The sequence below is a fragment of the Pongo abelii genome, chromosome 8 (assembly GCF_028885655.2).
Source record: "Pongo abelii isolate AG06213 chromosome 8, NHGRI_mPonAbe1-v2.0_pri, whole genome shotgun sequence".
NCBI classification, from domain to species: Eukaryota; Metazoa; Chordata; class Mammalia; order Primates; family Hominidae; genus Pongo; species Pongo abelii.
In genome coordinates this window covers 22,348,111-22,362,439 of record NC_071993.2, presented here as the reverse complement: position 1 = coordinate 22,362,439, position 14,329 = coordinate 22,348,111, and the positions used below count along the sequence as shown (strand labels likewise).

The 14,329-nt window shown below is 38.1% G+C and overlaps 1 protein-coding gene across 9 annotated transcripts in view; it reads left to right on the top strand.

The window, feature by feature from the left end:
* The window catches only part of EBLN1 (endogenous Bornavirus like nucleoprotein 1), a 108,276-nt gene that overhangs the window by 70,879 nt on the left and 23,068 nt on the right, over positions 1-14,329 (top strand). The window contains exons 1-3 of one of the 9 annotated variants that reach the window (XR_008510330.1): positions 157-529; positions 5,552-5,687; positions 6,086-6,244. The exons of 2 other annotated variants lie outside the window; for them this stretch is intronic. The gene's annotated coding sequence lies outside the window, so the exon portion shown is untranslated. Of the gene's footprint in view, positions 1-141; positions 530-1,652; positions 1,826-5,551; positions 5,688-6,085; positions 6,245-14,329 lie in introns of those variants that run through there. 6 more of the 9 variants (XR_008510335.1, XR_008510332.1, XR_008510318.1 and 3 more) reach the window with 6 other exon arrangements.

Genomic DNA, 14,329 nt, shown 5'->3' with positions numbered 1-14,329 from the left:
TGCCTTCCCTTGGCCTGACAAATATGCATGGAATTCCCAGGAATATTCAACCTTTTTTTTTTTTTAAACTTCAGATTAGAATCCAACTCATGTAGAATCCATGTAGAACCCGACTCAGAGTCCACCAGGCATGAGAATTCTGGAATGCCCTTCTTGGTTTATCTACTTCATCTGTGTTCCATGAAGGGCACCCGGTCTCACACCTAGACTCTGGGAGCTCCAGGTCCCTACTCTCTTAGGTTTCAGGGCCTAACCAATCAGGATGGCAAGAAGGACATATTTGGAGAGATCCAAGCCTGTCTGCTTGGCTGTAGTGTAGGACTGGGGGGAAAAGAAAGGCACAGTAAGGATCAAAACAAGGCTGGAGCAGTACGTAAAGATGAGTTCATACCAACGTAGGAGGCTTGAAGATGTTTGGTAGGTCACAGGTTCCCAAACTTTCCAGCTCACTGCATCTGTAGCATCTTCGTAATTTGTTCATGGTGCCCTCAGCCAGAAGGAATACTTCACAATTCCATTCATTAAGTAGGTAAGTCTAAACAACATATTAGTGGTCATTTGTGTGGTGTTTGACAGATGGGGCTGTATTTCTCTCAAACATTTAAAATATCCCACAGCAACCTTGTGAGTTTGTTCCCTGTGGTGTCCCAGGGTGACTTGATGGGCAATTCGAGAACCATGATCTAGGTCATTAAAGATTTTTCATCTGGTGAATTAAATATTTGATTTTGTATTTGAGAAAGCTCCATCTTTCTGTAGATTGGAGTAAAGGCGTGGTGGGAGGTAAGGAGACCATGAGTTAATGGTACTCATTTAGGAGAGAAGTGATGGGGATATAAAATGAGACATACTAATGAGCATGCTGCTGGATCTAAAATATGTTATGGAGGCAGAATGGAGACGAGGATTTCCTCATCAATTGGTTTTTGGAGAGAAAGAAAGGGATAGGATGATTCCTAGACTGTGGGCTTGGGTTAAAGGGTATATGATAGCAGACATGTAGAAAAAACATATCTTTGGGAGAAAGAATAACATTTTTTGGCATGCTGAATTTGAGACGTGCAAGGATGAGATGGATATAGGGCATTGGAGCTCAGGAGCAGATCTGAAAAATATAAGTTAATAAATTATGAATATATAGATTGGGGCTGACAACATAAGAGTAGATGAAATGGCTCAGGATGAGTGTAGAATAGAAAGAAGCATGCCCATATGTGATGGTCAATTTTCTTTTAATTTTAATTTTAATTTTTGTAGAGATGGGGTCTCACTATGTTGCCCAGGCTGATCTTGAGCTCCTGGCCTCAAGGAATCCTCCTGCCTCAGCCTTTCAGAGCACTGGGATTACAGGCATGGGCCACCATGATTGGTCTGGATTCCTTATAATAAACATTATAATGAATACATCGTGTTTAGAGAGCCAAGAAAGGGCAGGGTCTTGCCTAGGAGACAGAGCCAGGACAGGTATCATGAAGCCTGTGTAAAGTGATATGTTTTGGGTGGAGCCAAGACTCTTCCCCTATTGTTGTTCTGTTCAATAGAGACCCTGGGTCTTTCTTTTTCTTTTCTGGTGGCGCCCCCTGGATAGAGCCTCAGAGAGGCAGCATCACAAAGAGCTATGCAAGGAATAGGTTCTGCCGTGGAGACAGTGGAGGGCAAGGTGTGGGGGACTGCGGGGAGGAGGAAGGGGTAGGGGAGAGGTGGTAGCACACCGTGCGAGGATTCTGTGCCATGCCAGTTCAGCCTTATGTTCAAAGCAGCTGTTCTTTCTGGGGTTCCAAGAGAGGAGCACCATTTTTATGCCCACATTGTAACAAACAATGAGGTATGTACTGGTTAACAGTATCAAATGCAATGCAGTGATTAAATAAGGAGTGGAGAAAATCCATGGACTCTTACAATTTGGAGGGCCCTGGTGACTTATCTAAATACATTTTTTGCAATAGAGCAAGTCAGAACCCTGAGGATCTCAGGGAATAACAAGGGAGACAGCCATGTCAAACAAACAAACAAAGAAAACCAATGCACTGTGATAAGGTGTAAGGCTTAATATAAGGTGGGATAACTTTCTCTCACCTCTCTCATTCACTAATCACTTCCTATCAGCACCTGTCACTGGTAGGGTGGTTTCTGATGCTCCAAAATGTCCCGGTGCGCTGGCTTCCAGCCTAGCTCCTCTCCTCCCTCTGCGTGTTCTTCCTGAGCAATTTCATCCAATTTAGGATTCTAACTAGCACCTGTAGACCAGTGATTTCTCAACCTGTGTTTCTAGTTTCCTGACTTACTGAGCTTGAGTTCAGCATTTTGAACAATGGGCATAGTACTGGGCACATGGAGATACTCAGTAAGTGTCTACTAATTCACTTAAAAGTTGATCCTAAGTAAATGGATGATGTAGGAGTAAATTTGGATCTCAAGTAAACTGAAGTTTACACAGTGAGTAAGCAAGGAAATACTTTCCAATAGATTTGACATAAAATTTCAATTTATTTTTTTTCTTTTCTTTTTTTTTTTAGAGACAGGGTCTTGCTGTGTCACCCAGGCTAGAGTGCACTGATGTAATCATGGCTCTCTGCTGCAGCCTCTAACCCCTGGGCTCAAGGGATCCTCCTGCCTCGGCTTCCTGAGCAGCTGGGACCACAAGTGCAGTCCATCATACCCAACTAATTTTTTTTTTTTTTTGAGATAGGGTCTCCCTCTGTTGCCCAGACTGGAGTACAGTGGTGTGGTCTTCGGTCACTGCAGCCTTGATCTCCGAGGCTCAAGTGATCCTCTCACCTCAGCCCCCTCGAGTAGCTGAGGCTACAATGCACTTGCCACCATATGTGGCTAATCTTTGTATTTTTTAGTAGAGATGAGATTTCACCATGCTGCCCAGGCTAGTCTCGAACTCCTGGATTCAAGCAATCTGCCCACCTAGGCCTTCCAAAGTGCTTGGAGTATAGGCATGAGCCACTATGCCCAGCCTACCCAGCTAATTTTTATTTTTTTTGTAGAGATGGAGTCCTGCTATGTTGCCCAGGCTGGTCTTGAACTTCTAGCCTCAAGTGATCCTTCTGCCTTGGCCTCCCAAAGTGCTGAGATTACAGTCATGAGCTACTACGCTGGGCCTAAAACCTCAGTAATTAACTGGAAACCAGATGAGAGTTTCACTATGGGAACTGGGTTAGGTGCAGCTAATCACACTGAAGAATAGATTACATGGATTTGCAAATCAGAATGCAGGTTCTGCTGCTAACTTTGGGAAATTCAGCTAATTCTCTGTGTCTTTGTTTCCATGCTAGTAATGCTTTATTTTAAAATGTATTTATGGTTATTAAGATGTAATTCACATACCATAAAATATATCGATTTAAAGTGTACAAGTCAGTGTATTTACAGACTCATGTAACCATCATCACTAATTCCAGCATGTTTTCATCACCCTAAAAAACACCCTCATGCCCTCATTCCCCATTCCCCATTACCCCAGTTTCTGGCTACTGCTTTCTATCTCTATGTATTTACTATATTGTACATTTCATATGAGTGGCATCATATGAAATGTATCTGGCTGCTTTCTCTTAAGCATAATGTTTAACCATAAAAACAGCATAATGTTTTCAAGATTCATCCATCTTACATAATGTATCAATACTTTGCTCCTTTTTATGGCTAAATAATAATCCATTAATTGGATGTATCAGATTTTGTTTATTCATCAATCGATGACATCAATTGATGGACATTTGCATTGTTTCCATTTTTTTGCTATTATGAATTATGTTGCTATGGACAGTACTGTATGTCCTGCATGGACATTACAGAAACTTTTCTATGTGGCCATATGATGACTCAATGTTTGACATCTTGAGGAGCTACCAATTGCTTTTTTGAGTGGCTGCATCACTCTATATTCCCACCAGCAATGTATAAGAGTTCCAATTTATCCATATCCTGGCCAACACTAGTTATTGTCCATCTTTTTTATTATTGCCATCCTCATTGGTATGAAGGGATACCTCATTGTGATTTGATTTACATTTCCCTAATGACTAGTGATATTGAGCATTTTTTTCATGTGTTTATTTGCCATTTGTATATCTTCTTTAGAGGAATGTCTACAAATCCTTTTCCCATTTAAAAACTGATTATTTTTCTTTTTATTGTTGCATTTTAAGAGTTCTTTATACATTCTGGATGTTAGAACCATATCAGATATATGATTTGCAAATATTTTCTTCAATTCTGTGGTATGTATTTTCACTTTCTTGTTAGTATATTTTCAAGCATAAAAGTTTTTAATTTTGGTGATGTCCATGTCCACTTTATTTTTTCTTTTGTTGCTTGTGTTTTTGTTGTCATATCTAAGAATCCATTACCCAATCCCAAGATCACAAAAATTAAGGTCTGTATTTTTTCAAAGAGTTTTATAGCTTTAGGTTTTACATTTGTGTTTTTGATCCATTTTGAGTTAATTTTTGTATATGGTGTGAGTTAGGGATCCAATTTCATTCTTTGCATGTGTACATGTAGTTGTCCCAGCACCATTTGTTGAAAAGACTCTTCTTTTCCTCTTAAATTGTCTTAGTGCCCTTGTTGAAATACATTGGCCATAGATGTAGGGACTCCCAGTTCTACTCCATTGAACAATATGCTCATGCTTATTCTAGTACCACAACTATAATCCCAGAATGAAAAGGTGAATTACATAGAAGAAATTTCTATTCTCAAATTATTTCATAACTCAAAAGACTTGTGGGCAATTCAGTTCTGGGTTTTCTTTCGTATCTCATTGGAAAAAAAAAATCTCTGCATCAACCCCATCTAAAATAACTAAATTGTATGCATAAACCTAAATTTAAATACTCACCTGCAGGTCTCGTTTATAGAATTCTACTTATGTTGATGATGTGGGCTTTGGCAATCTCTTTCTCACTGTATTCTATGAAATAGCTTAAAAAGTCAATTATGAATTGAAGCATTCAATTATTAGAATGCATAATACTAGTCTAATTTAAAAGTTTGTCTTCAATTTCATGCAATACCCTTCAAATTATTAATTTTAGAAAAAATATGTATTTATTATATCCTGTAGACTTAGACAAAGGATTTAAAATTCCTCTACTTTAAATGCAAGGATTCCCATAATGAAAAATCTCTTGACTGTAGGACCATGTCATCTCTTAATTCAATTTATAGTCTTTGTGTTTTGGTTACTGACACTCTTAATTTTAAAAATGTCTTTAAAATATTCTGTAGATAAGGAGATATGGTAGCATGATGAAGCTCTCATGAAGGGGAAAAGTGGTTCTCTTGGAAATGCCATAGACAGTTGTATTTGGCTCTTTAGCTCATAAGAAAATATTTTTTCTCTAAGTAAACAATCACAAATTATTTTCTGGTTTTGCCAAAGGGAAGCCCGTGGCACAATGTTTCTGTTGAGGTCACTTGCTGAATTATACAGGAACCCTCTATCAACTCTGAAAGGATTTTTGATCTTTGTGATTATTTAGACAGTGTTAAATTTATGAAAATTCTCTGCTTCCTATGTCTTATTGGTTATGCTTAGGAACTGTTTTGTGAGAGGCAACCCAGGATAAGAGGAGGAACACTTGTAAATCTTGATATACCCCAGTGGCTTCCTGTGAGGCTCAGTTTTGCAGTTTCAGAAATACACGTTTATCAGCTTACCAAGAGGTTAACAGGTATGAACAACTTGGGTTTTCATAACCAAATGTAAAAGGAGTTGGTTTTCAAACCACAAAACGCAATGACCATTCATCAAGGGCTCCAGCTCACCAAAGAATAAGAACCAATTTTATACAATAGTTGTTCTCCTTTCTGATGGGTATTTCTCAGGAGATGAAATGGCAGATTAGAAATATCTGGTGAATATGTACCTGGAATATGAGAAAGAGAGAAAGAGATACAGTTAGGGAATTTTAAAATAAAAAATTTAATTATTATTTCAAGAATATTACTAATTTGACTGTAATAATTGGGACTATTCTTATTGTATGAAGTTGAGGAATACTGAGAAGTTCTGCTTCCGTCAAACTCATGATTAGCATCACACTCCTTTTTCATTTTGCCATTGTTTCAGATTGACGTTGCAATACCCAGTTCGCTAAATGTGTTCAATGGAGGTAGCAAAGGTGCCTAACCTGAATTTAATCATGAGGAAACACCAGACAACCTGACATTTAGGGACATTCTACAAAATAACTGGCCTGTACTCCTCAGAAATGTCAACATCATGATAGTAAGTAAGAGAGATACAGAGAGAAAGAGAGACCCAGGAATTGTTATAGATTAAAGAAGACTGAAGGACATGACAACTAAATGCAAATAATGGTCCAGGATTTTTTTTCTTTTTTCTTAACAAAGGAACTCATGGGAAAAACTAGTGAAATCTGAAGGTCTGTAGTTGGGACTGGGACCTAGTTCTAATAGTGCTGTATCCATGTCAAGATCTTAACTTTAGGCCAGGCACGGTGGCTCAGGCCTGTAATACCAGCACTTGAGGTCAGGGGTTCAAGACCAACCCCATCTCTACTAAAAATACAAAAACATTAGCTAGGCATGGTGGTGCACACCTGAAATCCCAGCTGCTTGGGAGGCTGAGACAGGAGAATTGCTTGAGCCCGGGAGGCAGAGGTTGCAGTGAGCCAAGATCATGCCATTGCACTCCAGCTTGAGCGACAAAGCAAAACTTCATCCTCACTACGAAAGAAAAAAAAGTGCTTACTTTGATCATTGTACTGTGGTTATGTAAAATAATACATTAATTTAGAAAACACACTGAAGTATTTAGAGGATATCATGTCTGCAATTTACTCTCAAACAGATCATGAAAAAAGCACCCAAATATATAAAGCAAATACTATTAGACTTAAAGGGAGAGATAGATTGCAATACAATAATAGTAGGGGATTTCAACACCCAACTTTCAGTGATGGACAGATTATCAGACAAAAACAATCAACAAAGACACATCAGGCTTGAATTGCACCAAAGACCAAATGAACCTAACAGACATCTGTAGAACATGTCACCTGACAGCTGCAGAATACACATTCTTTTCATCAACACATGGAGCTTTCTCCAGGATAGTTCATATGTTTGTCCATAAAACAAGTCTGAACAAATTTCAAAGAATTGAAATTGTATCAAGTATCTCTTCTGACTACAATGAAATAAAACTAGAAGTCAATAACAGGAAGAACTTTGAAAACTCTACAAATACATTAAAATTAAACAGCATGCTCCTGAATAACCAATGAGTCAATGAAGAAATTAAAAAGGAAATTAAAACATTTCTTGAGACAAATGAAAATGGAATCACAATATACCAGAGCCTATAGAATACAGCAAAAGCAGTTCTGAGTATATTTATAACATAAACACCTTCATCAAAAAAACGGAAAGATCTCAAACAATCTAACCTTGCATTTCAAGGAATTAGAAAAACAAGAACAAACTCAACATAAAATTAGTAGAAGGAAAAAGTAACAAAGACTAGATCAGAAATAAACAAGATAGAGACTAAAAACCACAGTACAAAGGATCATTGAAATAAAGAGTTGTTTTTTGAAAAGATAAACAAAATCGACAAACCTTTATCTAGACTAAGAAAAAAAAGAGGAGACTCAAATAAATAAAATCAGAGATGAAAAAGGAGATATTACAACTGATACCACAGAAATACAAAAGGATCATGAGACTTATGAACAACTATAAACCAAAAATGGGAAGATCTAAAAGAAATGGATAAATTCCTGGACACATACAACCTACCAAGATTGAATCATGAAGAAACAGAAAACCTGAATGGACCAATAGATCTAAACATTCTTATTTCTTCATGAATACATTTGAAGAATCATGATTGAATCATTGAATCTACCAAGATTGAATCATGAAGGTCCAATAGCAGGTTGGTCTCATTACTAGACCAGCAAGTAACAAGATTGAATCAGTAATAAAAAGCCTCTTATCAAAAAGTCTCCCTCAAATTCCAGGACCTGATGCCTTCACTGCTGAATTTTACCAAATACTTAAGAAACCAATACCATGCCAGGCACGGTGGCTCACGCCTGTAATCCCAGCATTTTGGGAGGCTGAGGCCGGCAGATCACTTGAGGTCAGCAGTTCTAGACCAGCCTGACCAACATGGTGAAACCCTGTCTCTACTAAAAATACAAAAACTTAGCTGGGCATGGTGATGGGTGCCTTTAATCCCAGCTACTCTAGAGGCTGAGGCGGGAGAATCGCTTGAACCTGGGAGGCGGAGGTTGCAATGAGCTGAGATCATGCCGTTGCACTCTAGCCTGGGAGACAGAGCGAAACTCCTGAAAAAAAAAAAAAAAAAAAGAAACTAATACCAATCTTTTCAAACTGTTCCAAAAAATTGAGAAGGTTGGAATTCTTCCAAATTCATTTTGTGAGAACAGCATTACCAGATACCAAAACCAGAAAAGGACAGACACAAATAAAAGAAACTACAGGCCAATCTCCCTGATGAACATAGATGCAAAAATCCTCAACAAAATATTAGCTAACCAAATCCAACAGTTCATTAAAAAGATCAGAACAGATCAGAAAAAAAAATCATACACATTGAGAAAGAAAGAAAAGATTAATGACAATATTTAGGGAATTTGGTTGAATTCTTTGTACTATTTTTTCAACTTTTAAGCCTGAAATTATGTCAAAATTAACACATTTGAAATGAATGGAAGATTTTTAACGTTTCAAAATTGTTTAAAAATATTTAACTATACAGTACATAAGAGTTATTCTGTAATTTAAAAAAATAGAAACAGTATGGCCCAGTGGTTTAGAGAGAAGTCTAGAGAAGGATGCCTGGGTTTGATTCCTTGCTCTGTCACTAGCCGTGTGATCATGAGTAAGTTATATAACTTCTAAATTTCCTTACCTGTAAAAGAGGGATAATAATACTGAAACCTACCTCACAGGTTGTTATGAAATTTAAATGAGTAAATATTTGAAAATGACTTTCAATAGTGTCTAACATAAAGTGTTGTATAAAGTGTTTGTTAAATGAATAAATCTAGAAAATCACTTTAGTCTTAATGATGCTATTATAAAATCACCTTCAGGAATAGCAGTACTTTGAACTTTAAAAACTTAAAAACTTTATTTAAAAAGTTTTTTTTTTAAACAAATAACTGATTTGGATTTTTATTACTTTTCTTTGATCAACTTGGGATTCCTAAAGACTCCCTTGATAATCTTGTGCCAATTTTTTGGTCTGCTTCATATTAGGGACCTGTAAAGTGCACTGGTTTTCTTTTCTTTTCTTTTCTTTTTTGAGACGGAGTCTTGGTTTGTTGCCAAGGCTGGAGTGCAGTGGCATGATCTCGGCTCACTGCAACCTCCGCCTCCCAGGTTCAAGTGATTCTCCTGCCTCAGCCTCCCGAGTTGGTGGGATTACAGGCATGCACCACCACACCTGGCTAATTTTTGTATTTTTAGTAGAGATGGGGTTTCGCCATGTTGGCCAGGCTAGTCTTGAACTCCTGACCTCAGGTGATCAGCCCGCCTCAGCCTCCCAAAGTGCTGGGATTATAGGCATGAGCCACCATGCCCGGCCGACTGCAATGGTTTTTCATAAAAAATATTTAATATAGTTCTTTTATTTTCACTTATCAATTTTCAATTATCCAACACATTTTATAATTAACTAAGTCAAGTGCTATGTAAGTTTAAAGATGGATAATGTTTCTAACCTCAAGAAGTACACAAATTAGAAGGGGGAATTAAGCACAGATATGGTTATAATATAATGTGAGATTTAAAGAAGTAAAAAGTGGGAGAGGGTTTACAAGAAGGAAAGATTACATCTAGTTGGTAGGAGGAAAGGTTTCATAGAGGATGAGGATAAAGTTAAAGGAGGAATAAGATTTTAGTAGGTGAGATAGATGGGCGGGTGTTCCAAGTAGCGGGATGAACAAAAAAAACAAGACAGAGCAGGTGGTACTTTGGGCTACTTATTTGAAGTTTAAACAGATTTAAAGTTAAAATTTAAACCATTTTAAGCCATCATTTCCTTATCTACAGACATAACATAGTACCTGTCTTACAGAGTAGATGAGAGAAAAATGATGCCTGTGTCGTATTTAGCACAGGGTCTAACAGTAAATGTGCATTATATATGCTATCTATTATGCTGTATTATTTTTGGTACACATTTGTTGGAGTGTAGGTTATGGCAGGGAAACAGGTACGTGGAATGTATTGGATTAATATTGAGTGGTGTGAATGGGGGTGAGAAGGAGAGGACAAAGCTAAAGGTGAGAGACATTGCAAAGGTCGAATCCATGTGACTGACCACAGATAAGAAATAAAAGAAGAGGAAACTTGGGCTGCTAGATGAGGAATAATGACCTGAAAGAGCCACAGGGAAAATAAACCAACTTTTTCTATAGCCCATAAATTCCAGGCAGTGGGCGAGTACTTGATTCCTGTGATTTCATATTTTAAAATCATCCTTTTGGTGGAATCATACTGAAAATACATGAGAGCGCTTGCTATTTACACTAGTCTAAGGTGAATAGTGTAATTCTACAAAAACTTTTTTTTCAAATATGGGTTTTATATCGTTTACTTAAAATCTAGATCAGCACCCATATCTATAAATCCCGAAGATAATGTTTATATGTTTTCAGAATTATAATGATGCAACAACCATTTGTTGAATGAACAGTGCGCTGAGTACCAACTTTTTACTAGGAACAACTATCTTCATGAGTTAGTTGCCTTTAATTCAAGGTAGCAAGGAGGGAGCCATTTCTGGGGCATTTGGTCTGTACCCCCCATACCTGAAATTTTACTGGAATTGTGGAAATGGAGAGCAGTGTTTTCATCTTTTTTTTTTTTTTTTCTGAGATGAGGTCTGACTCTGTCACCTAGGCTGGAGTGCAGTGGCACAGTCCTGTCTCACTGCAACCTCCATCTCCCTGGGCTCAAGGGATCCTCCCACCTCAGCCTCTGGAGTAGCTGGGACTACAAGCATGCACCACCACACCCGGCTAACTTTTTGTATTTTTGGTAGAGAAGGGGTTTCACCATGTTGCCCAGGCTGGTTTCATCCTTATATCATTCCCTCTATGCCACTGCTGGGAACACCTGCAGACCACCAGGAAGTGTGTGATGCTGTCTGCTGGCTTTTCCTGAATAACTCATCCTTACCTTAATGCAAGAGGCTTAGATTCTTTACTTGATCAAAATCGTACCCTCTGATTGAAGTAGGATTTTTTTTCTTTCATTTATTTTAAACAGAACTGTTCATCTTTAACTCTGTTTGTTTTAGAGACAGGGGCTTGTTCTGTTGCCCAGGCTGGAGTGCAGTGGTATGGTCATACCTCATTGTAACCTCAAAATCCTGGGCTCAAGTCAGCGTCTTGCCTCAGCTCCCCAAGTAGCTAAGACAACAGACACGTGCCACCAAACCCAGCTAATTTTATTATTATTATTATTTTGTTGAGAAAGGGTCTTGCTATGTTGTCCAGGTTGGTCCTGAACCCCTGGCCTCAAGCAATCCCCCCACCTTGGCCTCCCCAAACCCTGGATTATAAGTGTGAGTCACCGTGTCTGGCCTGAGTTTAAAAATTTTAAATGGCATATTTGTCTAACATTTTAGAGGTGAAAAAACATAAATCACATGTTATTTTCTAATAGGCTTATTAATTAGATTAATTAATTAATCTAATAGGGCAAATATTATTAATTTTATAGAGGAGGAAATAAAGGAGCACTTCCCTGAATCATGCAATATTTAGTGCTCTTCCTCCTCCATCTGCCTACCTTGCTGAATTCATTCCACACTGTATTTTTCTCCCCTGTGTCTCTGAGTTCCTCAGTGGATTGTTTGACCGGCCTATTCCCTACCCACAACCTCTGGCAGTCACAGCTGAGGAGTCAAGTCTTCCTTGGGCACCTGCTTACTTTATTATTTTGAAGCAAATGGCAAGAGGATATTTGTATCTATTCTAAAATTTTTAATGTTGATTTTTAATAGCTGAGTTCAGAAAGATAGGCGGGACTGCCAATTTATCAGCATTTTTACTGTATAGATTGAACACCAAAGAACTGTTGCCTCAAGTTGTTTCTGTGAACACATCATGGAAAATTGAAGACTGTGGCTCCCTTGCTAATAGCATTGTAGTCAGGAGATGGAAAATGAGATACAACTTAGCCAATTTACTGAGATAACCATAAGGTCTTTCAGCAGAAGTTTCCCCAGTATACTGAAGAAAGTTAAAGTTCTTCTTCTCACCCCTCCACCCCCCAACCATTTGTAGCTAGATCCAAGATTCTATTGGTCTGGACCCAGATGAAATCATTGATACTGTTTGCAAATAACACTCTTCTACTAAAGAGATCTGCAGTGATTAAAATTTTAGCTCTGCATTATTAAAGCTATAAAAATGGTTTGAAAGTATTTTCATATACAAAAGAGAGGTCCATGAAGTAAAAATTATATATAATTTTTGTTTGAACCCACCAGGCAGAATATTGATGCATTATTTTGCCCCCCTTTAGCTTTTCTCTTAAACCATGTCTCTTTAGAGATAATTATCTGAATAATTTCACAAGATTTTCCAACTAAGTGATACAACTTTAAAAAATAATAAAAAAGAAATATGCTAATATACCTTAATGCTGATTGCCTTTTTTTTTTTTTTTTTTTTTTTGAGATAAGGTATTGCTCTGTCACCCAGGCTGAAGTGCAGTGGCATAATCACAGGTGACTGCAGCTGCAACCTCAACCTCCCCAGCCTCAAGTGATCCTCCTGCCTTGGCCTCTCAGGTAGCTGGGACTACAGGCACACACCACCACACCCAGCTAATTTTTGGATTTTTTGTAAAGATGGAGTCTTCCTATGTTGCCCAGCAGGTCTTCAAGTCCTGATCTCAAGCTATCCTCCTGCCTCAGCCTCTCAAAGTGCTAGGATTACAGTTGTCAGCCACTATGCCCAGTCGAATGCTAGTTTCTGTGACGCTCCTTTGGCTTGTTAAACATAACTGACCTTAGTCCTCCACTTTTATATGAGAAGGATACTTTTGGTGAGTAGGAAACGTGGTTTTAAGCTTGAGGCTGGTTGGAAGGGTTCGATTTACTTTGACTTATAAATCAGTTGTAAAATATGATTTGCATTTGTTTTAAGAATTGGTTTCATAGTTCTCCTCTTGCTCTTAGAGACATCTGTGTAGTGTTGTCTTTTAACTTATTTCCTGGTGCCACCGTCTTCCACTTATTGGGATGACTTCTGTAACTCACTTGATTTAAAAAACAATTCCAAACTTTTTTTTTTTCTTTTTTTTTGGGACGGAGTTTTTGCTCTTGTCACCCAGGCTGGAGTGCAATGGTGCGATCTTGGCTCACTGCAACCTCTACCTTCCGGGTTCAAGCGATTCTCCTGCCTCAGTCTCTCGAGTAGCTGGGATTAAAGGTGCCTGCCACCACGCCTGGCTAATTTTGTATTTTTAGTAAAGACGGAGTTTCACCGTGTTAGCCAGCTGGTCTTGAACTCCAGACCTCAGGTGACCCGCCCGCCTCAGCCTCCCAAAGTGCTGGGAGTACAGGTGTGAGCCACCATACCCAGCTATTAAAAAAATTTTTTTTTCAACTGGATTTTTCGTTTTTAATGACTCCGTCACCATACTTCTGAAATACAGAAATGAAGAAGAATTCAGGTCATGCACCATCATGCTAATGGCAACCCTGTGAGTTGCCTATGCTGTTGGGATGAAGCTGGAAGAATATTATCTGAAAGCCTTGGATTCATGGTATCTGAAAGGTCTATAGATCAATATGGTCCATTGTGGCTTGCCTGTTAAGACAGGTGAATCCTATTTGCACACATGTTCTTGCTTTTCTCTCTTTCTCTCAAGAAGAAAATAAAATATATATGCCCATTAATCTGCACAGATGAGCCCCATTGATAGGACATATTCTTGGGAAAAGTAAATTTGCAGTTCAGTTGTGTATAATATACCAAAAAAGGGGCAAAATGCCCAGTTCATTTTACTTTTAGCAATTATAGAGACCCAAGTGCTAATGAAGCTATAGGACTCATTTGTCTTGGGTTATCTTAAAATTAAGAAAAGATAATGTATGTTTCTAAAATTAATCCAGTGGGCTTAGTTTGGCTTTAAAAACTGAACATAAATATTATGGCCTAAGATGAGATAATCACAAAGATTTAGATGACAATGCATTCTTCTCCCTTATTTTTGTCAGTGATCATTCCGCATAAAAGATGTGCTTGATATATACCATTGGAATAAAATGTTCAGAGTCCATTCAATATTTTAAACA